The 23,111-nt window shown below is 42.4% G+C and overlaps 6 non-coding genes across 6 annotated transcripts; 3 read left to right on the forward strand and 3 right to left on the reverse strand.

The window, feature by feature from the left end:
* The first annotated feature begins 4,666 nt into the window (after positions 1–4,666).
* TRNAL-CAA (transfer RNA leucine (anticodon CAA)) lies at positions 4,667–4,783 on the forward strand. The gene is made up of 2 exons: positions 4,667–4,704; positions 4,738–4,783. It is a non-coding gene; the product is annotated as a tRNA-Leu (tRNA).
* A 436-nt stretch (positions 4,784–5,219) lies between these two features.
* TRNAQ-CUG (transfer RNA glutamine (anticodon CUG)) lies at positions 5,220–5,291 on the reverse strand. Its single transcript has one exon. It is a non-coding gene; the product is annotated as a tRNA-Gln (tRNA).
* A 3,736-nt stretch (positions 5,292–9,027) lies between these two features.
* On the reverse strand, positions 9,028–9,109 carry TRNAL-AAG (transfer RNA leucine (anticodon AAG)). The gene has a single exon. It is a non-coding gene; the product is annotated as a tRNA-Leu (tRNA).
* An 829-nt stretch (positions 9,110–9,938) lies between these two features.
* Positions 9,939–10,011, forward strand: TRNAM-CAU (transfer RNA methionine (anticodon CAU)). Its single transcript has one exon. It is a non-coding gene; the product is annotated as a tRNA-Met (tRNA).
* Positions 10,012–13,433: 3,422 nt separating this feature from the next.
* Positions 13,434–13,506, forward strand: TRNAK-UUU (transfer RNA lysine (anticodon UUU)). Its single transcript has one exon. It is a non-coding gene; the product is annotated as a tRNA-Lys (tRNA).
* Positions 13,507–15,309: 1,803 nt separating this feature from the next.
* Positions 15,310–15,382, reverse strand: TRNAM-CAU (transfer RNA methionine (anticodon CAU)). Its single transcript has one exon. It is a non-coding gene; the product is annotated as a tRNA-Met (tRNA).
* Positions 15,383–23,111: the final 7,729 nt, after the last annotated feature.

Below are 23,111 nucleotides of genomic sequence, written 5' to 3' on the forward strand. Positions count from 1 at the left end.
TCTTGTCTTGCCATAAAATATGAATTTTATTTCATCATTAGTATAAGTAAAAGCCTGCTCTTCGTCATTCATTTTATCCCAGCTTGGAAGAGCATTTCAGGGTAGCTTGTGAAAGGAGACAAAGTAGGAAACACCATATTCCCTTCCTTTTCAGCGTCTTGCTGTTTTTGCTTTCTCATTGACTTGGAGATGATGGATGGCTGGGGAGGGGGATGCAGAAAGCAAAATGGAGGGTATCACTACATCCACAATTAAAGAACCCTGGAGAGAAGTGATCAAAGGACTCCCAGTAATATGGAGGCCTTTCTGCTTTGGGGTGAAAAGTGGGTGGATCTTTTCTACCTTTTGAAGTTTATACCATGTGCATGCCTTAATTATGCAAAACAAACTAAATTAAAAAATAAGGACACAAATGAATTCTCAAGTATTTAAATCACTTCTTTCTGCACAGAGAAATGGATATTCTGTTTTAAATTTTAAACTTTTAAAATGGTTTTGCTTGATCAGAAGAATGACTTTTGTTTCAGAAATTTACTTTTTGATTTTGAGGAATATTGGCTCATTTATAAATAAGGTCTGAAATTTCTTTTAACAGTAAAAAAGCATGAGGTATCTCATTTTGAGATAGTGGTCTGTTCATTCCACATCCTCTGAAATTTTCCATTCTAAGACAGCATTTATCTTGCTATTTTAAAATATATTTACTATTCAAATCTAGGTTTTGGTCTAGTTGAGACTATGTGAGAAAAACAAGGAGTGAGATGCAAAGTTGTTATAAAGAAAACAGCACAGAAAAAAATTGTCAAAAAAATTAATTTAAAAAGTATGGTACATGCTACAATGTTATTGTCATTATATGTCATTTTAACAAATGTGTATACTGATGTGAAAAGATATCCAACTTATGTTGTCATGTTAAAACAAGTTGCGGTACATTATGTAGAATAAATTAATTTTTTTGTAAAATAATAATATACTAATGTAAATACTGAAACAATACCAGAGGAATATAAACAAAACTAATAAGTGTGTGGTGTGCTGGAAAGACTGGGAGGAGAGGATAGATTATGAATGACTTTTTTACTGTCTAGGTTTTTTTTTTTGGCTGCTCCATGCAGCTTATGGAAACTTAGGGAGTCCTAACCAATGGACCACCAGGGAATTCCCTACTTTTTAGGTTATACATTTCTGCAATACATATTTTATTTTGACTAAAAGCACATATTATTTTGTTAGCAGAAAATACAGTACAGATAATTTAAAAGTTACAAAAAAGGAGGGGTAGTTATAGAGAGCTAGGCAAGAGACTACAGAGGGTTACAAGCAAAGAACTCAAGGCATATGCTCTCTGACATTTTTTTTCTTTCAAAGTTTAAAACTCTAATACTTTACTGTATGGCTAATACTCTTTTCAACTACCTCAAATCCTTTGTGGCACCTATAAGAACATTAATAATTAAACTATTGGGAGGATATTGACAAGCTGTGAGAGAATCTGTTTTGGAATAAGTTTAGGAGTGACTACGTGGAAGAAAATTTGGACAGGCAGTACTGATAAATTTGGCTAGATAAATTCATGAAAACAAAGCAATGGTGATAAAATTGCTTGTGGAGGACAGACTCTGCGTCCTGACCCCTTATAAGAGGGAGGTTCCATTGAAGCTTTGTGAGCATAGGAGTGACATATTGATGGTGCAAGCCATAGTAAAGGCAATACCAACCAGGAGGACCGATTTGGGGGCTTTTGCAATAATGACACAAGAGGACATTAGTGGGGTAAGAACTAATAGAAACACAGGAATGGGCAGGTAAGCAGGAAAAGAATCAGGATACTCATTGCCATTCTCAGCTATTTCTATGGAGAATGAAGCTGAAACAGGCAAGGAGGAGAGAGTCATCTTAAAACAGAGAAATTAAGAGGTGTGCAGTCATGAAGTGAGCAGGAAGCAGAGAGAGAGAGTAAGATGTTTGATAAAGGAGAGGAATTTGCTTGCACTTTGGGAAGAGATCTCCTTCTGAACAGGTGTGGCTTTGTAGTTTTCTGACCATCTCCCAGCAACCCCACTGAAACAGAACCCATAGGGCAAACTCTCAGAATGGACTACTATGGATCTAAAGGAGGACTGAGAATAAAGAGGAGAGGGAAAAAATCAGGAAACTTTTAAGAATAATTGATTTGCACCTATTCTTCCTCTTATTCTTTCAGGTTGATGGAGAAGGAGAGATGGGTGTTTCATTTAATAAGTACCCATTTAGAAGCTAGTATATACTGGGCTGTGTTCATTAAAGCACAAAATGCTTCTAGATCCTACAAGGTAGTGCTAGTATCATGATCTCTATTTTATGGCTGGGGAAATTGTTAACTAAATTGTCTAAGGTCACAGAGTCAGTGAATGACAGAGCCAAGACTAGAATCCAAGTAGACTGGCTCCAGAGTCTAAGCTCTAACCACTACAGTAAGTGGCCTCTCTATCTGACCCAGGTCTCTGCTAGACAACTTTTTAATTTTAATCAGATACCAGTATTGCTGAGTTCATTTAATTCTCATAACAACATTCCCTGGTGTAGGTTATTACTTTAGTGACCAGTGTAAAGAGTCCTAGATTAAAGAATAATCTAAGACATGATACAGGATAGAAGAATTCAAGGCATACTCAGGTAATGCTGTCGCTGAAAAATGTGATTATCTTTAGTCGTTAAAATTTTTTTTTTCTTCGCTGCACCGTGCGACTTGCAGGATCTTAATTCCAAGACCAGGGATCAAACTGGGCCCCAGCAGTGAAAGCACCAAGTCCTAACCACTGGACTGCCAGGGAATTCCCTGAATATTATTTCTTTTTGAATTGGCAATTAGCTTACCGACATTTAACTGTCTTCCATTTCCTGAGGATAAAATCTTTGGAGACAGTGGGGGAAAAAGCTAATCTGACCCATTCTTTCAAACAACAAGGGTTTGGGGGATTTCGTTGAATACCAGCACTTTGATATGAGCGGAGGGTGCCTGGTAAATACCCTCTGCTTCCTGCCCTTATGAAGTTTACCGGCCACTGGGGCTAGGTGGTGGCAGGGATGGTAGCTACTTCCAGGATGGTCACCATCAGTTTCTTTCCTCTCCATATGCACGTGACATGCATCATTGAGAGGTGCAACCTATTCTTGCCTTGAATCTGGACTTGCCTAGAATGCTCTCACCAAGAGAGTATGGCAGAATGATTCTACACTGATGCTGGGCCTGGCCTACAAGAGGACTGACATCTTCTGCCTTGGACTCTTAAGAGTCCTCAGCCACCATGGAAGACGTTTGTATTAGTGTGCTCTGGCTGCCATAACAAAACACCAGGCTGTGTGGCTCAAACAACACAAATTAATTTTTTCAGTATATTTTCTAGAGACTGGAAGTCCAAGGTCAAGGTGTCAGCCAGGGTGGTTTCTCCTGAAGCCTCTCTCCTTGACGTGCAGACAGCCACCTTCTCTCTGTTCTCACAGGGCCTTTCCTGTACACGTTTTTAATGGTGTTTGTTGTTGTTGTTGTAGTTGTTTGATCGGGCTAAGTGACTTTTCTAGAGAAAGCCAGGATTACAAAGGACTTGAGAGTTGGTATTGGGGCCCTTCTTCATGCCAAAGGTGAGCACAATATTTACAAAGCCCTAGTTGTACTGCATACACCTCTTGGCCCGGCCCATCTTCTTTTTCTCCTGTGTGGCCACCTTGGGAGTCTGACCTCTTACTTTCCCAGCACCGGCCAGGGAACCATGGACTTCACCTCTAAGCACGTGGCTGGCTACTTCCAGAGTGCTCAGAGCCTCCACCCCACACTGACCCGCGGTAGCCTCATCCTCTAGGATGAGGATGCTCCTGCCAGGAGCACGACTTGAGCGATGCCCTCCAGGGAAGCTACATGAGCCTTGATTTGGGCGACCGTCTCCTGGCCCGTCACCTCGAGGGTGTGTAGCTCTTGGGCGAAGACACAGAACTACATGTCGCCCACTGAACCGTGGGCACCACTGCCGCTACCGCGAAGACGGAGTAGTGAAGAAAGAGCTTTAATGGCGTTTTTTGATGAACAGAAGTTTTTAGTTTTGATGAATTCCATTTCATCAACTTTTTTTCTTTTTGGTTACTACTTTCTGCAACTCACATCCACATCCAGTCTTCATGCTCTAGGCCCCTAAACCCCACTCACCATGCCCCTTTCTGGTCTATACTAACTCGCCGGTTTTCTCTCCAGGTCTACACTGGCTCGCTCACTTCTTCCCCGCTGAGCTCCCGCCAATTCTGTTGGTTTGCCAGGCACCTCCTCGGGAACAGAGCCCGCGCTCTGTGTCCTTTCTGGGAATGAATAAAGGGAGTTCTCTCTTGTCCAGTCGGGGGTCGGTTCCGGGTTGTTAGGATCCTTGAGCCTCGGTGCCCCGGGGCTTGCAGGGAAAGGCAGAAAGAAGGGAGAGGAGAGAAATGCCAAATTATACCCCGGATTGAGAGGAAAGCCTCCCGAGTTCAGTCAAAGTTGCTGGCTGTACTGAGAAAGAAGGTTAAGTTAATTTTTTAAGGATTTACATTCCCAGTTTTTCGCATAAACCCTAGACTGCAAAAGAATTTCACAGCTCATGGTGAGTGCACTTTCAGCACAATTGCAGATTTGACTCATTTGGGAAGTCGGCGTTGGGCTGTCAGGATGGCCGAGTGGTCTAAGGCGCCAGACTCAAGCTGTAAGTCTTAAAGCTTCCTTCAGAGAGAGGTTTCTGGTCCCCGAATGGGGGCGTGGGTTCGAATCCCACTTCTGACAGACTGTTTTTCCTCCCGCTCTAATCGCAACCACTTTCTCAGCCATTTTTTGTTTCCATTCATTCTTCTCTCTACTTTCCGTTTTACAACCCTAACGACGGACCCTCAATTAGGAAAAGAAAGACTCTTTCTTTTCCGTTTTGGTTGCTACTTATCACGGATCACGTTTTGCTCTGCACTCTGGTTTGTTCATTAAGGGCGCTTTTACTAAACGCTCGTTAACCCTGGGGAGTCCTGGGAGAAAAATGAGTCTGGTGGGAACAGAAAGACATGTACACAGACTCGGTGATTATAGGCTGGTCCTGAGCTCACGGGCCATTGGGACCGTAGTCTCACGCCCTTTCTCACTGCCCGAACCCATCAAAAACTAGAAGTGCGGAAATTGAAAGCAGCGTGGTTCACTCTGTTACAGAATTGGGATGTGAAAAGAATAGGAAAGGTTCCACCGAGATTTGAACTCGGATCGCTGGATTCAGAGTCCAGAGTGCTAACCATTACACCATGGAACCTTCTTTATAGTAGCGTTTCTACACTGTCCATCTGATATCCCTTTCCTTGTGCTTTCTATTTTTTTTTTTTTTTTTTTCAATTGAGGTATAGTTGATTTACAATACTATATTCGCTTCAGGTATACAACATAGTGATTCAAAATTTTTATAGATTGTACTTCATTTAAAATTATTTTATCCTTGTGCTTTTTAATTAAAAAAAATTTTTTTTATGAGAGAGATGTATAGAAAACAATTTAAAATGAAACGTGCCACTTTAACCGAAAGCTCTGCCTGTCCTCCCTAATTGATCTGTTTGTTTTCATTTACGGGGGCGTTTTTTGGAGGGATGGAAAATCTCTGCTCTTTCAGCCGAAGGGCGATGGAGAAGCCAAAAGCAAGGATGGGAGGTGGGTGGGAGGGGACTTTCACTGATTGTTTCCACTGAGCCTGCTTCCCAGATTTCTTTCCCTTGATGTCAGGGTCAGGGCAGGATCCTGATCCAAGAAGATGGATACCTCTGGAGGTTTTGATTTTGCCTTCGTTTCCGACCCACGCAAAGGCAAATTGGATTTTAATCTTGCTGTTCAAAAGGGAGAAAAACATTAACATCTTTTTTCTACAGCTTCGCTTCTTCATTCTAGGATACTTGCAGACGCCTCCAGAGCAACTCAGAGTTTCTTGGTGCTTCCTGCTTAGCTGTAATCATGGGCTTGCCATTTTAAAATCTGTCCTCCCTCTCCGAGATGCCTTAAGTGCAGGACCAGTTCTCATTCCTCTTTGACACCCTAAGGTCTGGTACATAGTAGAAGCTTAATCAATGGCTAGTTGTATGAACGCCTAGATGAAAGGTTGAATGAATGAATGCATGCATGAATGAACGAACGAGTGAATAAATAACCAGGTAGCCAAGCGCTGGACTTTTTTGAATGTTTCTTTTTCCTTCTCCCCGTAGGCTAAATCTGACAAGTCTAAAGGGCATGATTGTTGCTTTTTTGGGGGTGAGGGGTTCCTTTCCAGGTCCTAGCTCCCAGATGGACATTCCAGTGTTCATATGGCCACACAAATGTGTCCTCGAGTGTGGATGGCCAAGAGAGGACGTCATAGTGCTGTGTATAGTCATTTATTTCTCTAAACTTTAACTTTATTAACATAGCATGATTATTTACCTAGTAACTGTTAAGAGCAACATATAATAAAGAGATCATACATGTAGCATCACGGGAAGAAATACTCAGGTATAAATTACTACTTTAGTCAGTCTAAATATTAATTACTGGCCAGTCATTCTTCATGTGCCTCTGGTAGTCTCCCAAGGCTGAATTGCTTAGGAATCCCTGAATCATTTTCTGGCTTTCATCCTTTTGTTGCAACTCCATCCAAGCAAGGTGCCTGTCAAGAAATAGCTACTCAATAAATATGGGTTGAAGTGAATATATCTTTTGGAAGGTGGAGAGGGAAGCAGTGAAATTCAAAGACTTTTGGCCAGGTCACTATAGAGTTCTCCTAAGTGTCTATTCCTTCCCTCCATGCACATAAACTCTCCGTTCTATCTTCTTGAGTCTCCTAGCCTTAAAAGACAGTCTAAGTTATCTCAGATACAGCTGAATAATGGACCAAGTCTTTCTTCCCCAGTATAGGTGGCACACTTTTTATTCCATGAGCCACAAGCTTATTTCTTAAAGAAAAATGTCCATTGGTTTTAAAATTACACCAGAACCTCAAAAGCCCACTATTCATTTATAAGCTTTAAACTGCTCTCTGAGGATAGGCAAGGCAGAAGGGGTATAAATGAATGTTTTTCAGTCTTAGCACATTTATATCCCAGGAAAGGGTAGGGAATATAGAGCTGGAAGATAGTACAGATGGCCGTGGGTTGGTTTATTTATTTGTGAGTTTGGAGTTCAGAAGACTACACTTTTCCCTTGGAATCGCTCATGTTTGGTTCATAAATATTGCAAGGTGAATGCAAACAAAGACTGCTAAGGGGGATGATTGGGGGAAGAGATGACTGGGACCCACAATCCAGAAGCAATCTGATCCCTGGCAATCTGCGCAAGAATGATTTGCTGTAACCTGGTAGCAGAGCTGAATCCAGAAAGAGCAAGTCAGTGTGGCGTAATCAGAGTCAAGAACCAAGTTTAGCTGGAGTGTCCCGTAGAAATGGGGCTTCAGAACACATGACCCTACCTCAAACTGAAGACCTCAAGGTCTTCCTGGATCCTCAGCTCTGTGTACCTTGCTCATTTCACAATCAGAAAGATATTCTTTCATGTATTTATATATTTATTCACTGATACTTACTACAAATATCTATTTAGTTTTCATGATGTGGGGAAGTGAGAGAAATATGGTTCTATATCTGACAAAGCTTATGACGCATGGGGAAAAGCAGATGATTACACAAAAATTTCCAAAAGTTATGGTAAATGCTAAAATAAGTGATGGATCAAGTGATAACAGAGCATGGCCAATGCATACCAACAGGAATACCCAATTAAGGGCAGGTAGCAATGAGGAGAGCCTGCCAAAGAAGGGGCGGCTGAGCTGAGGCCTGCTACAGGCTCCCCAGCACGTTCCATTTCTCTTTCGCGGTATTTATCAGACTGGGATTTTTTTAAACAAGTCATTTGTGGACTCGTGAATTCACTTATTCGACTTATGAAATAGATATCTACTCATCCTAACAACTCAAACAAAAGTGCCTAAAGTAGAATTTATAATCTCCCCCTTCCCTATCCTCTGACACTGTTATCACTGGAAACATTGAAGTGTGTTCTTCCATACATTGTACTGTTGTACTGTTCTTTATTTTGGTAACTATATATCTACAATGTCATTCGTAGTTCAGTTGCATTCTTTACCGTAGAAATTGTATCATCTTGGGGCCATTATGCGTCTAATGCTTGTCTTCTCTACACTGCACCAGGGCAGGGACCCTCTCCTTTGTTCCCTTCCAGATCCTCAGTGCCTAATTGTAATTCTGGAGGGAGAGATCAAGGGAGGCTTCCAGGAGAGAGCAACTACCTTGCTGAGGTGTAGAGGATAAGACGCTTTGAGGGCAGAGAGAATTGCTTGGAGCAGAGACTGAGGGCGCCCAACGGAAGACGCAGAGACGTGCGCAGTGAGGGGGGAAGCACCTCTAGACCGTGTGACCTGCGAGGCAGTTGAGTGGCAAGGCGAGGCGCCTTGCGTAGAGTGGCCACAGCTCAGATCAGCATAATTAGGATTCAAAATGTGAAATGAGAAGGCTTTGGGGATGCTGAGAACCGCGGCCGGGCAGGACCTGTCTCCAGTTGCAAGTGGATTCAGGGAGACTGACCCCTACTCACTGGTCCACCACTTATTGAATAAGGTAGTAAGTAAGAACTGCTGTATCTACGGGGCCTAAGTACCTAGTAGGTAACACATAGTAGGTGCTGATTTCTTTTCTTTTCCTTTTTTTTTACATAAACGAATGAATTAAATGAAGGTCTGTTATTCGTTCGATACTATTGGGTGATGAAACTACAATAACGGAGTAAATACCACGCAGTGGATGCTCATTAACATTTTGTTAATTGAAATAATCAGTTGAAGACCTATCATGTGATGAATACTGTTTTGGGGGACAGTGCATGTGGGTGTTATCTCTGGCCTCTGGGAAAAGCAGCAGTGGTAGGAGAGGAACCTACCTGAACTTGGAGCCTGTGAGAACTGTGTATATTGGACATGAAAGAGTACCTACTCAGGCAAGGGTGAGGTGCAAAAAGCACCTTGGCAGCGGTGGGATTCGAACCCACGCCCCCGAAGAGACTGGAGCCTTAATCCAGCGCCTTAGACCGCTCGGCCACGCTACCTCCGCCAGCCCACGATTTTACATGCATATCATCTGACCCAAACTGTGCCCGTTTCAGGTCCTTTTTCTCTCCCCCACCACCCCACCCCTGCCCCCGCCACTCTGAGCTGTCTCCGCGGGCCCTTCCTCCAGCGTTCCCCTCTCCACTCCCAGCACAACCCGAGAACCCCCTGACCCCTGACACTTTGCTTTCTCATGGCTCCCAGGTTCACCATGAACGGCGACGGCGCAGGTGGCGCGCAGGAGGCTCCTGCCCCGTCTGTCATCAGCATAGGAAAAAGGAGTCACGCAGACTGAGAGTTCCAGTGGATGCTGTGGGCTCCAGATCCACTTGGATTTCAGGGAGTAAGCCCCCGGACTTCAGGAGTGAGCAAGTCTGGGCGTTTGGTTTGAGCCCGGGAGCTGCCAAGGAGAAATGAGGAAAGAATCTTGAGGCCCCCTCCCTTCCTCGCCCTCCTTCATCCGTTTCAGGAGACCAAGCTCCTCCATGGAACCTCACGAGGGAGGCAAAGAGTGCGGTCCTTGTTAGCCTTTCAGAAGGTAGCCCATCTCCACAGTCCCCGGTCATACCGAACAGACTGCAAAGTCCGCACTCAGTTGCCCTCACCTCCCCTAAAGTCTTCGCAGGAAAGTTTGCAGGGGAAACGGGGCTGGGCCGGTAGTCGGGCCCTTACCTTGTTCTGTGTGGCTTTGCCATCCAAACTTCGAATATTTTAGACGCGAATTAAACCATGGTTCCGCCTTCCTTTGAAGCACTGTGATTCAGAGAATTCTAAAATGATTCTTTTAATAAAGTTGGTAGACATGTTATGTAAGCGGCAGGGACAGTTGCCTCCTTAGCGCAGTAGGCAGCGCGTCAGTCTCATAATCTGAAGGTCCTGAGTTCGAACCTCAGAGGGGGCAATACAAAGCTTTTTCTTCCGTTTGTGTATATAAAAAAAAAAATTCGGAGGAAATGGCTTTGATGAAACTAAACGGGAATTTTTTTGTTTAACAGAACCATGTAATGTTCAGATACAAAATAGTAATTTTCAGTAAGATTAAATACTCCAAAAGTCTTTATATTGTAGATAGAGCTAGGAGATTTTTAGACTGACTTTCAGATATGCTTGGCAATTGTCTTTGTTACAAAAACATTAAGGTCAAGAAACTTACTGGTTGAGAGGGAGAAGGGGATGGAGGGTTATACTGGGGATGTGGAAGGTGTAGTATGATGTGCAAAACATTTCTATTAATTATTGACTATCTTTTGCCATTCTTCTGGAATTACCACCAGATCACAAACGCCATCCTACATGAAAAAGAAAAAACATTTCCCCCCCTCAGTCTCTTTGCACTGGACTTCTTTTCCTGCTTCCAGTGTTCTTGACTGGGTCTCTAGGTCATCCAAACTGCAAAATACAGGAAAGAGTAACAGGAAATGAAGAAAGAAGAAGTGATATTTAGAGAGACAAGATAAGCACCTGACTCAAATAAAAACAAGCAAAAATCAAAGCAGAAATAAAGACACAGAGAACAAACATATAGATACCAAGTGGGGAAGGGAGGGTGGGATGAACTGGGAGCTTGGGATTGGCATATATACACTACTATGTATAAAATAGGTAACTAATGAGAGCCTACTGTATAGCACAGGGAACTCTACTCAGTGCTCTGTGGTGACCTAAATGGGAAGGAAATCCAAAAAAGAGAGAATATATGTATATGTATAGCTGATTCACCTTGCTGTACAGCAGAAACTAACAACATTTTAAAGCAACTATACTCCAATAAAAATTAATTTTTAAAAAAGCAAATTGATATTTAATATCCAGCTCTTAACATCTCAGCTTTTAGAGTGGGAGGTATTGAACAGATATTTATTGAGCACCTACTATGTGCCAAGCACTGTTCAAAGCTGTGTCCCTTACTATTAATCCATTCTCTCTCAGCTTCAAATTCACCCTCTTCTGTGATGTTGGCTCTGGCCATCTGCAAATTACATATCTAAGACTTTGCCAGTTGGCTTTCTCTTAGGTTCTGTCAATAAGAGGAACCAGAAGGAGACGGGAAGGCAGGAGAAGAGAAAAGGAACTGTTTTCTGAATTTTGCTATTCCAGTCAGGGTTGCTTCAACAATGGTAGTTGATTCCAACCATCATTCTCTTTGTGCTCTTCCTCAGAGGCCCAACCCCTACGCTTTTCTCCCCTCCGCCCTAGAAGGTGGTAACTACTTTCCATAGTTATTATCTCTGGGTTAGCACAGTGTTCTCAGTTGAAATACCTGGTGTTGTTTCTGAACTAGAACTTGACTGATACGTAGGGGCTAAGGATACCACACTGTACACAACAGAAATTGCTCCTGATCTCATGGAGTTTACTATGTTTGAGTGGGACCTGGCAGACTGCAAATCTGAATTTTTAACAGCAACCTCAGGAGATCAGATCTGAATGTAATCAGCTGAACAAGTTTTTGGAATCGCTCTGCACATATCCAGTTATCTCACGTTGACTATTGTGGGGAAAGTCACTTCCTCTCAAGATTCTCCTTTTTTGTCTGATCACTCACGGCTTGCCTGCTGATCAGAATGGGCGGCAGTACCCTCAGGTATCCACAAGGCAGATCAAGAACAGAGCAGACACTCCATGCTTTCCAGAGAATTCTCAAAAGATTCAAAGTGCCCTTTCCTATTCTGCTTTATTGCTGCCTTTCCAAGTAAAGGGCTTATTAAGGCAATGCCCTACTGAGAGAAATGAAGTATTTTGACACCTCTTCCTCTCTAGGTCCCCAGGAAGAGTCTGGGCCCAAGTCTTCTGCTTCTTTCCAAATGTTCCCAGTCTCTGCACCATTCCCCAACACTGCCACATAGTCAGTAGGCCAAGTCTACATGGCTACACAGTAACCTAATTTGTGTTTTCCTATCATCTCTTGCCCCACGCTGACACATTCTTTACATGAAACCAGCATAATCTTTTTGAAATCATCTCTGACCATGTTGTTCCTCTCTGCTTAAAATCCCCAGTGACTTTATATTGCTGCAAGGATGAAGTCCGTACTCTGCACTCCTAGCCATAACCTCTGAGCCTGTCTGTCTCTCATCTGTCCCTGCCTTTCTGTTTACCTTGCCCCCCACCTCCATCAGTATTGTCCCAAGATATCTGCACTCAAGCACCTCAGGCCTTCTTTAAGTTCTCTGAAAGTATTCTGCTTTTTTGCTCTTCCTAGAATGCTGGAGCCATGTTTTTGTCTAATCTATTACTATGAAGCTGTTGGTTCTCAGTTTAAACATCATGTCCTGGGAAAAGTCTTCTCTTACCCCCTGCAAGAGGTCACCTCCCTTTATAATCCACTGTCTTGGAGATATGGGGTGGGGAACACCTATAGCTTGCATATGTTTATCTTAATTTTCTACCTCTATGCTCCCTTTATCCCTACTTAAGTCTATTAACATTTTCCATTTTATCTTATTACCGTGAAGTTGTGTAGACCACCTCAAATCTATTTTGAATAGTGGCATGAATAAATACATAAGTAGAAATGTACTATGTACCATTGTGGTAAACCCAACATTTGAGGAAGAAATTTCTGTTGCAGGATTTAAGGGAGGAAAGTGGATGAGAGATCAAGTAATTTGTCTAAGGTGGCACAACCAACCAATTAAATATGATGTTCTAATTCATCTATTTTATAATAAAAATAATAATGATGATAACACCTAACTTTCAGTGAACTGTTAGCATGTCCCAGACACTATTCCAAAAGTTTACTTGTATTATCTCATTTAATTTGGAAACTCTGGTCATGAGATTATACTTGTTTGTTTCTCTACACACCTCAGTAACCTGTACTTTTTCCTAAGAGCATTTATCACAATGGCTGTTTAAACATTTATGGTGTAATTCATTGTTTAAAAGGTTGACTCTCCCTTCTAAAGGGTAAACTCCATGAAGGCTGAGGTGGGGGCTTTCCACTGCTGTAAACCAGGGGCAAAGCAGAGCTCCTTGCTCAAAATAAGTTCTCAAAACCTAGTTGTTAAGAGCTTTTTGTGCTAGGCATTCTTAAGGTCTGGGGGGAGACTGGAACACAAATTGTGAAGATGAAGGACAAGATGGTCCAGGTGATTACATCTCTAGTAACATATAACTTTTAGAAGTAATTGTTTATATTACTCAAATATGAGCGTTATCTTTTTCTTATGACCTTGGGGCAGAAGTAGTTGTGAGCCATATTCAAAGAGGCAAGAATGGAATTAGGAATAAAGAAAAGGAACATTAACAGAATTGGAGCTTTGACCATGTACTTTTCTTCACATTAGGATGGACAGGAAACACAGCCCGACGAAAGAGGCCCGGGTAGCTCAGTCGGTAGAGCATCAGACTTTTAATCTGAGGGTCCAGGGTTCAAGTCCCTGTGCGGGCGTAGCTTTTGACTTTTACCATCCAGTTCTGACTCCACCCTTGCAAAGCATGCGTCTCTTTACACGGTATGTGTAAGTGACTCAGGCAAACGCCGAGGTGAATAGATGGGACCTTTACTGAAAGATGAAGGGAGCTAGCATTTAAGGAGAGCCTTAGAGTACATGGCTTTGTACCAGAACCAAATAATTTCCTAAGAGTGAAGTAAGAGTTGGTAAATGAGTGGCTGAGGAGGCTCTTCTGGACATCAAAGTTCCATAAAGGTAACAAGAATATCTAACCAATAATAATGTAACCTTATTTAGAAATATACTATGATCAGAATTCCATCTCTTCCCAGGGGCAGCCAACCCACAGCTTGGCTTGGCTTGGCTTTTTGGTGGTGAATGCACCAGACCATCATTGCCTAATATCATAGTCATTAATATTTTATGACTTCCTTACTCTGATTATAGGTTCACAGAGCAATCTTCTAATGTTCTTTGCTTTCCACTATAGAGTTTATTTTACAAGGGAAAGAATATGCTGATCGACCATCAGTATGGCTATAATATGTTCATGTTCTGGCTTGGAATGTCTCTGACATTTGGTTATTGCGAGTCAGTCCTGTAAGCCTGAAAAAATCTGGGTGAATTAAAAAATAGTTTCTGATTCTACAAAGAGGAGGAACAGATTCAGAATAGTGGCTCCAACAAGAATCAAGATTCTCTAAGGAACTGCCTAAACAGCCAGACAATCCAGCTCTTTGGCCTCTCTACAATCCTTAACTGCATCTCTTAAACTGTAGCAGATGTAGGCTCGTGGAATCAGAGGCTGAGGGTCTAGAAGACACTGTTAAGATGTTCCCTAGTATATGCCTTTTTCATTCTGCACCAGAATGAACTGTTGAAAGAACTATCCTGAAATACAGGTCCAGATATTTAGCAGGAGCAACCTAAGTATTGCCCTCTCTTTTTCCAGCACGGACTGGGCCAGAGAAGTATGCCTGCAGGATGAACTTCAGTAAGTGTGACTCCTGTGGGGATTACTGCAGAAATCCAAATTTGAGATGTTGATCGCCTGGAGTAATATAGTGGTAGGGAATATGGCAAAAAAAAACCAAAACAAAAACAAAGTAACATTTAATATGCTAATTAATTCATTGACTTATTTGACAAATGTTTATTGTTTGTCAGATACTGTGCTAGGCACTGGAAATACAGGAGTGGATAAAACAGACATACTTCTTAGGACACTAGCCACTGAATTTAAGCCCCACCCCCACCCCCATCCAGTATGACCTCATGTTAATTTAACTAATTACATCTGCAAAGACTCTATTTCCAAATAAGGTCGCATTCTGAGGTTCTGGGTGGGCATACATTTTTGTGGAACAATATTCAGTGTAGTACAGATGAGAAACCAGTTAGGACCAGATTAGATAGGGAGGCCAGGGCAAGGAGATGGCATGTATATATGAAGAGGAAACAAGAAGACTTACTGAGAAAACTGAATGTCAGATTTTCATATATCTGTCCATTCATTTTTTTCCCCAATAAATTAGATTGCGCCAATAGGATACTGTTCCAAGAAGAAATAGCAATCAGAAGAACTTGGACAAGAGGTTGTCCACTGGAAGGAGATGAAGATAACAAGTCATTATACATAAACAACATGTTTCTATATTTTTGCACCTACCAATCAGGAGGAAGAAAGCTTAGCCTTAAGCTCTTTGACTAGCCCACAACTGGCCCAGTCGCCAGGAGGTAGACTTTTGCCAGACGAAGGCGGTAACTGTTTGACGGAGGGCGAGGGCAAAAAGCAAACCTGCCCCCTCTGAGGTTCGAACTCAGGACCTTCAGATTATGAGACTGACGCGCTGCCTACTGCGCTAAGGAGGCAGACGCCAAAGCTTCCTCATCAAATGTCTTTAACACTGGAATTTACTTTGCTTAAACTTCGGTCCTGTTCTATAGTCCCTTTACTTTAAAGTCTGAAAATGAAATGCTCTCCTGCAACGTCTTAAAAGTGCAACAACTTCTACAACCTGAATCAGATGAGGAAAGTCGTTGTCGATGCCGCTGCCTTTGCTCCCCTCGTTCTGAACTGATGACCCTCACCTCTCACAACAGAAGGAGAATTTCCTGAACTTCTTGCCCAGATACCTGCACTTAACCTACACCGGCGTCCATCCCTGTGGTCTCTAGGGAAGAAGAAAACGGCCCGCTTCCTCTCTCACTCTCCCTCTTTCCTTCCATACCCGATTCTCCTCATCAGTACTTTAAACACGTTAAAGTGTTTACTATCTTAAATAACAAAACACTTCCTTTGACTCGGCGCCTCTGTCTCAGGTTGTCGCTCTGTTTCGTTTATCCCCCTTCGCAGGCAAATTTCCCATACAGCGGTCTGTCCTCATTTTAAGAAAACACCTCCCCAAGTCCCATCAGTTTCTCAACAGACTACAATCTTCCCCGACCACTGCTCCGTCCCGAAGAAGTCCAAAGGGGGTTCCTGGACATATGGGACTTGATGCTTTAAAGAATAAGGTGTCCTTGGTGCAAACTCTTGGGAATCTGCTGGTATGAGAGAGCTGTAGTTACAGAAACAGGAACAGGTGAAAAGCTTGGTTTACCCAGACTCTTGGTTTGCCCCGGGAATGTCTCGGGAAAGCCCCACCTCCTGGAAAACCTCTTCCTGGGGTGAGAAAAGTCAAGGTTTCAGAGATGGGTTGCGGACGGCTGGGCAAAGTACCAAAAAAAACCCTATGACAGCTTTACCTCCGCTGACCCCTCCGCCCCTGGAGGACTGAGAGGAACACTGATTGTATTGCCAAATGGAGGCGGCACATATTATTCAACTTCTGTAGTTGCAACCTCTGTTTTTCCCCTGGCCGCTGATGAGGGCAACCGGAATTTTTGGTTCCCAATAATGGGCAGTCCAGTGTTGCATCCCTCTGAGTGCTGTAACTTACATATGCGAAATACGTGTTTTGTAGTTGTGAGCGTTAACAGTTTGGCTCTGCCTGTAGATTAACTGTTGTGCTTTTTATCGAAATAATGTTAGCTTAATTTTTAACATTGTGGATATTTCGACCATATTTCCTGAGTCTGGATAATGAAAATGAGAACAAACGACTACCATGTGAATGCCAGCATGACCCAGACCTCACCGAAAAAGTCTAAATGGCAGATGGAAGAACACATATAACTGGATTAGGGAGGTAAATTACCAAAACAGAGTACTGCACAATATGTAGAAAAGGATTTGGATTTGGGCATAGTGGAGAAGGAGGTGTGACAGTACAAGGGGCGACTGAATCTCCCAAGTCTGGGTTAAGACGGGTGAGAACTTTCGAATCAGAGGGTTTTCTTCGTCTCTAAATGACACCAATGCTCAGTCAAAAATAGTGTTGGGTATAATACTTGAAAAGAACTTGCATTCTCTATTTCCTGATTCAAAGGTTGCATTCCGAGGGCCAACAAAAAGGGAAATTTCGATACCATGTATTGGCCTCTTGTACTGTGCAGCCGATTCTGTCGGATGACCTTGTTCTCTACAATATAACGACTTCAAATGATGTGTCAAGTTAGGCAACCAAAAAATGTTTCCCCTAGCTCCTACGACTTTAATTTGAAACATGGTGTCGAAAAATCATCTTCTTGATTTGTATGTAGATTTAATAAAACCACTAGATACATAAAACAGAAGATTGTTGATATTTTGTTCAAATACAAACTAGGCCGTGCCCATCTACCTGCACATTTGGCAACAGTGCAAATGTAAATTTTGGCAAATTCCATTTAGCCTTACCAAAGAAAATAAAAAGATCTTATCTGCTAAATGTCTTGCACTCCTTGTACACACACATTGCTTTAAAAGATTGTAGTTTGCTTACTCATGATATTGAGGCTTTCATGGTTTATTGAGGTTTATGGTCAGTTTTTATTTTCTTCAAAATGTGCAGAAACACTTACTGAGATTTTTTTACTTCACAGAAATGGAATGAGACAGCCTCTTTAGGCATGTGCCTACAAGGTGGCTATCACTGTTGCTGGCCATAGAAAATACTTTAAAATATTGGTCTGCTGTAAAATCTTTATTTTCAAAGTGTGGGGTAAAAAGAATGTCCTTATCTAATTTGGAAATACTCTGAGGATGGGAATGGAGAAAAGTACTATGGTAAAACAGAAATGTATATGCTCTTTCTCCAATATTGTTTGATGTTATGTAGATTGGGACAAAAACTCATACACTAAAAAAATGATTTATTTGAGGGAAAATATGACTGCTTCAGAACAAAATAATAATAATAACAACAACAACAACAACAATAATAATAATAATACCAGAAAGGGACAGCCAAGTAGTCAAGTTAAACAGGACTTTCTTAACTTATTTGCTGAAAGTATAACTTATTTGGAATCCAAGTTTTATTTCACAAGTTTAAATTACTGCTGTGCTTTTTATCAAGATGAGAACTGGGCAAGGAGCAGGTTTGGAGGATGGATAGGAAATCAAGAGATTTTTTTTTTTTTAACATCTTTATTGAAGTATAATTGCTTTACAATGGTGTGTTAGTTTCTGCTTTATAACAAAGTGAATCAGTTATACATATACATATGTTCCCATATCTCTTCCCTCTTGCATCTCCCTCCCTCCCACCCTCCCTATCCCACACCTCTAGGTGGTCACAAAGCACCAAGCTGATCTCCCTGTGCTATGCGGCTGCTTCCCACTAGCTATCTATTTTACATTTGGTAGTGTATATATGTCCATGACACTCTCTCACCCTGTCACATCTCACCCCTCCCCCTCCCCATATCCTCAAGTCCATTCTCTAGTAGGTCTGTGTCTTTATTCCCATCTTGCCACTAGGTTCTTCATGACCTTTTTTTTTTTTTCCCTTAGATTCCATATATATGTGTTAGCATACTGTATTTGTTTTTCTCTTTCTGACTTACTTCACTCTGTATGACAGACTCTAACTCCATCCACCTCACTACAAATACCTCCATTTCATTTCTCTTTATGGCCGAGTAATATTCCATTGTATATATGTGCCACATCTTCTTTATCCATTCATCCGATGATGGACACTTAGGTTGCTTCCATGTCCTGGCTATTGTAAATAGAGCTGCAATGAACATTTTGGTACATGACTCTTTTTGAATTATGGTTTTCTCAGGGTATATGCCCAGTAGTGGGATTGCTGGGTCGTATGGTAGTTCTATTTGTAGTTTTTTAAGGAACCTCCATACTGTTCTCCATAGTGGCTGTATCAATTTACATTCCCACCAACAGTGCAAGAGTGTTCCTCAAGAGATCTTTGAACATGTTAAGTTTGCGATGCCTTTTAGACATTCAGTGGAGATGTCAGTCATGTAATTTGATCTGCTCAATGGAGAGATGGGGTTGAAAGTTTAAGTCTGGGACTTCTCAGGGTATAGATGGTATTTAAAGTCAGGTGATCAGGTGAGCTCAGGTAGGGAGAGGGTGTATGTAGGGAATACATGAGGACTCAGGTCAGGACCCTAGAGAACTCCAAAATTTAGAGACTGGGAAGAGGAGGAAATAAAGAAGGAACTACATTTAAGTGGGGGAAAAAAAAACAACCCAAACAAACAGACAAACAAAAAAACCAAGAGAGAGTGGTGTTCCAGAAATCAAGTGAATGTGTTTCCATAAAGAGGGAGTATCAGCTGGGCCAAGTGTTACTGAGAAGCTGAGCAAATTGAAGACTGAGAATTGACCATTGGATTTTGCAAGACGGAGGTTGCTGAGACTCGACAAGGGAGTTTCAGTGGAGTTAGAGGGGATAAAGGTTTGGTTTAGAGTGGGTTAAATGGAGGAGTACAGTTGGGGGTATGCTCTACCCATTCAGCTATTCAGATTCAGGTTTGGAGAAAGTGGTGGTGTGTTTGATTTGACCAAGGGTGGGGAGTGGGGCACAGGAGATGAAGGTTATACAAGCTAGTAATGCTGGCAATTAATTATGAAATCTAAGCTGTGGAAAGAGGGAAGTAAAGACGTGAGGAGGAAGGGGATACATTTTCTCTTGTTTTTCTCCCCATTCTCCTATCCCCATCCTCCTCAGTTTCTGAGATCTCTAAATTCTGAGTCAATTCTCTTCAAGTATGAGAAGATTCTCATTAAAATATCCTCATCAGCTCTGTAGCCTTCGTTTCATTCAACTCCATCCAGTCTTGCTGACCTTGAGGGCTTCAAAATATTTTAGCATGCAATAGCATTTCTTCATCTACATGAACAACTGTGTTAAGGCACCAGACTCAAGGCCTGTCATTCTCATTGTTTTCTCCCTGGTTTTCAAATCCCACTTCTCCGTAAGAAAAGTATCACCTTGGCGAAGACCTGCTTCTCCTCCAACAGCAGGTGAAAAGCATCATCACATTTGCATCCTTTTTAATCCCTTCCTCTCTTTTACTCACATTCTACCAGCTTCCAAGCCCTGTGGATTCTACCTCCTTGGTACTTCCTGAATCTGTCTCCTTTATTCCATACCAGATTACTACCACTGTTTTACTTTTTCTTTCTCCTCATCCTCCCTCCGTGTCTTTCCTCTGCTACTGCAGTGGCCTCCAATCTGGTTTCTGGGCTTCTAACCTTGCTTGTCTCCCATTGTTTGTTTACACAGGGCTGTCATACACAGGTACCCTATAAAAGACACTTGTGGAGAAGGTAAATAGGAGCTGAAGTCTGACCTGAGTTCTGAGAGCCAAGCCATGAGCCCTTGGATAGAGGTGGCATTTTCCTTTTTTTGTACTTTATCAGCCCCGAGGGTTGCCTTTCTGTTATTCATCCACCAATGTGAGTCGTTATTACATAATTTGCACAAAGGCACTCTGTGTGCTAGCTGAGGCCCCACTTCTGCAGTACAGTCAGGACAAGCTTGCAAAAAATACCAGTTACACTGGCCTTTCTGTTCAGAAGGGCACTTCTTTGTCTTTCCAAAGCCTTTGAGGTAAAGTCAAAGTCATTGAAGATACAGCTCGCAATGTGTTCTCATTATCTACTAATATGTAACAGAGAATTCCAAAACACAGTGGCTTGTGGTACGCAGAATAATGGACATTCCAAAAGACTCTCTAATCCCTGGAAACTGTGAATGTTACCTTACATGGTAAAAGGGACTTCACAGATGTGATTAAGATTGAGGACCATGAGATGGGGAGATGATCCTAATCACAAGAGTCCTTAAAAGTGGCAGAGGAAGCAGAAGAGTAGGGAAAGGGATGTGATTTGAGGACTTGACCCACCATTCATGGCTTTGAAGAACCAAGGAATGTAGCGGTCTTTAGAAGCCAGGAGTGGCCATTAGCTCAAGCCAGCAGAAAACAGAGACTTCACTCATACAACTACAAAGAAACAAACTCTATAAACAGTGTGAAGCGGGAAACAGATTCTCCCCTAGAGCCTCCAGAAAGGCATGCAGGCTGCGAATACCTTGCTTTCAGCATGGTGAGACCATACCCGTCACTTCTGACCTGAAAAATTCTAAGATAATAAATTTGTGTTTTTTAAAGCCACTAAGGTTGCTAAGATAGCAATAGAAAGCTATTTTGTTATCGCTCTTGATTCTGTGGGTTCACTGGGCTCACCTGGGCAATTTTGCTCCGTGTGGTGTCAGCAAGAACTCCAGACCTCTGAGGACTTGATTGGGCTGAGCTCTCCAAGATGGCTTGCTCACGTGACTGGTGGTGGCAGTTAGTGTTTGTGACCTGCTAGGAGCTCTGTTGAGGCTGTTGTCCAGAGTGCCTAGCTGTGACCTTCCCATGTGGCTTGGACTTCTCACAGTATAGTGACTGGGTTCTGAGAGGGAGCTTCCCAGATTGAGCATTCCAAGAAACCCAGTCAGAAGCTGCCAGGGTTCTTATGACTCAGGCAGGCCTGGAACTGGCAAAGTGTCACTTCAATGAAGTTCTGCTTGGTCAGCCAAGATTCACTGTGGGAATGTGCTGCACAAAGGTGTGATTACTGAGAGACCTGCTGCACTGGGGTCAGTTTTGGGAGACTAGCTACCACACAAGGTAACTCTTTTTTCACTTGCAGCTTCATCTTAATCTTATTCCTCTTGGCCCGTGCACCGTTGATGCTCTGCTCAGGTCTAATGGAACTAGGAACTAGGGATTTTCACACCTTTTCAGCTTTGCACCTGTTGATGCTTCATGGAGAGAATCTTCCCATGCCCTATAAAACTGACACAATTCCAACATGTGGGATTTCCCCCACACCACCAAGCAATTCTCTACACTAGCTGGGTGACCTACAGTTCAACTCAGTTCTGACACTACCTACCCAGAGGTAGCATCAGATTTTACCACTTAAGGGCTCAGCTCCACAGGACTGCCCACAGTTGCCAAACATGAGTCCAGGTTGTCAGCTGTGCATCTGATTGAGTGACTAGAGATGGGAATTTTCACAGACTCCCCTCCTTGGGTTCAATTAATTTGCTAGAGCAGCTCAGAACTCAGAGAAACATTTTATGTACTAGATTACTGGTTTATTGTAAGAGTCTATCACTCAGGAACAGCTAGATGGAAGAGATGCAAAGAGCAAGGTATGGGTAAAGGGGGGATGGAATTTCCATGCCTTCTCTGAGCTGGTCACTGTCGCCACATCTCCAAGTGTTCACCAGCCCAGAAGCTCTTCAAACCCTGTCCTTTTTGGTTTTTATGGAGGCTTCATTGTATAGGCACAATTCATTAAACGTAGGCCATCGGTAATTTAACTTAATCTCCAGCTCCTCTCCCCTCCCAGGAGGTAGGAGGTGGGACTGAAAATTTCAACCCTCCAATCACATGGTTAGATCCCCTGGCAACCTGTGCCCATCCTTAGGAGACCTCTGGGGCTTTCCCAAAGTCTCCTCATTAACATAACAAAAGGCACCTTTAGGGCTCTCATCAATTAGGAAAGTCTAAGGGTTTTAGGAACTGTGCGCCAGAAGTGTGAGGAAGACCAATTAATATTTATTATAAATCACAACGATCACTCACATCTTCCTTACCTGCCTAATTATAGCTCATCTTTAAGACACATTTCCGCTATCATCTCCTTCAGTAAACCATCCCCATCTTAGGTTAGGTGCCCGTACTGATGATTTTCTCTACACAACATCGTGCCCTTACATCTATGGAAGAATACGAGTGTGTCTTAATTCTCACTGATTTACTTGTCTGTATTTTTTAAAAATCAGGCCATAAGCTCCTCAGAAGAGTGCATTTTGTACTCTCCGATTCCCCAGATGGACCTAGTATAGATGGCACAAAGAAGGGTCTCAGTAAGTGTTGGCTAACAGAGCAGTAATTGAACAATTCTCTGCATATATTTATTACTTACCACAAAACGAAAATGCACCCAACATGACATTGTACAAATGTCCTGGTTTCAACCATGCACAAAATTATGTATGCATGAGGGCGGGAACTAAAAAGGAAGAAGGGAAATGCCCATAATCAGTTGGGAAGGAAGAACTGTGGGTATCTTTTTATTTTTCTCTTTAATGTTCTAATATCATAACGCTGCCACTGTTAAAATAAATGAAAATGTGTAGACATCTGGTTCCAAAGCGTCAACATCCTTGTCACTTGCAGCACGGACCGCTGATTGGCTTAA

The sequence above is a fragment of the Eubalaena glacialis genome, chromosome 7 (assembly GCF_028564815.1).
Source record: "Eubalaena glacialis isolate mEubGla1 chromosome 7, mEubGla1.1.hap2.+ XY, whole genome shotgun sequence".
Classification (NCBI taxonomy): domain Eukaryota; kingdom Metazoa; phylum Chordata; class Mammalia; order Artiodactyla; family Balaenidae; genus Eubalaena; species Eubalaena glacialis.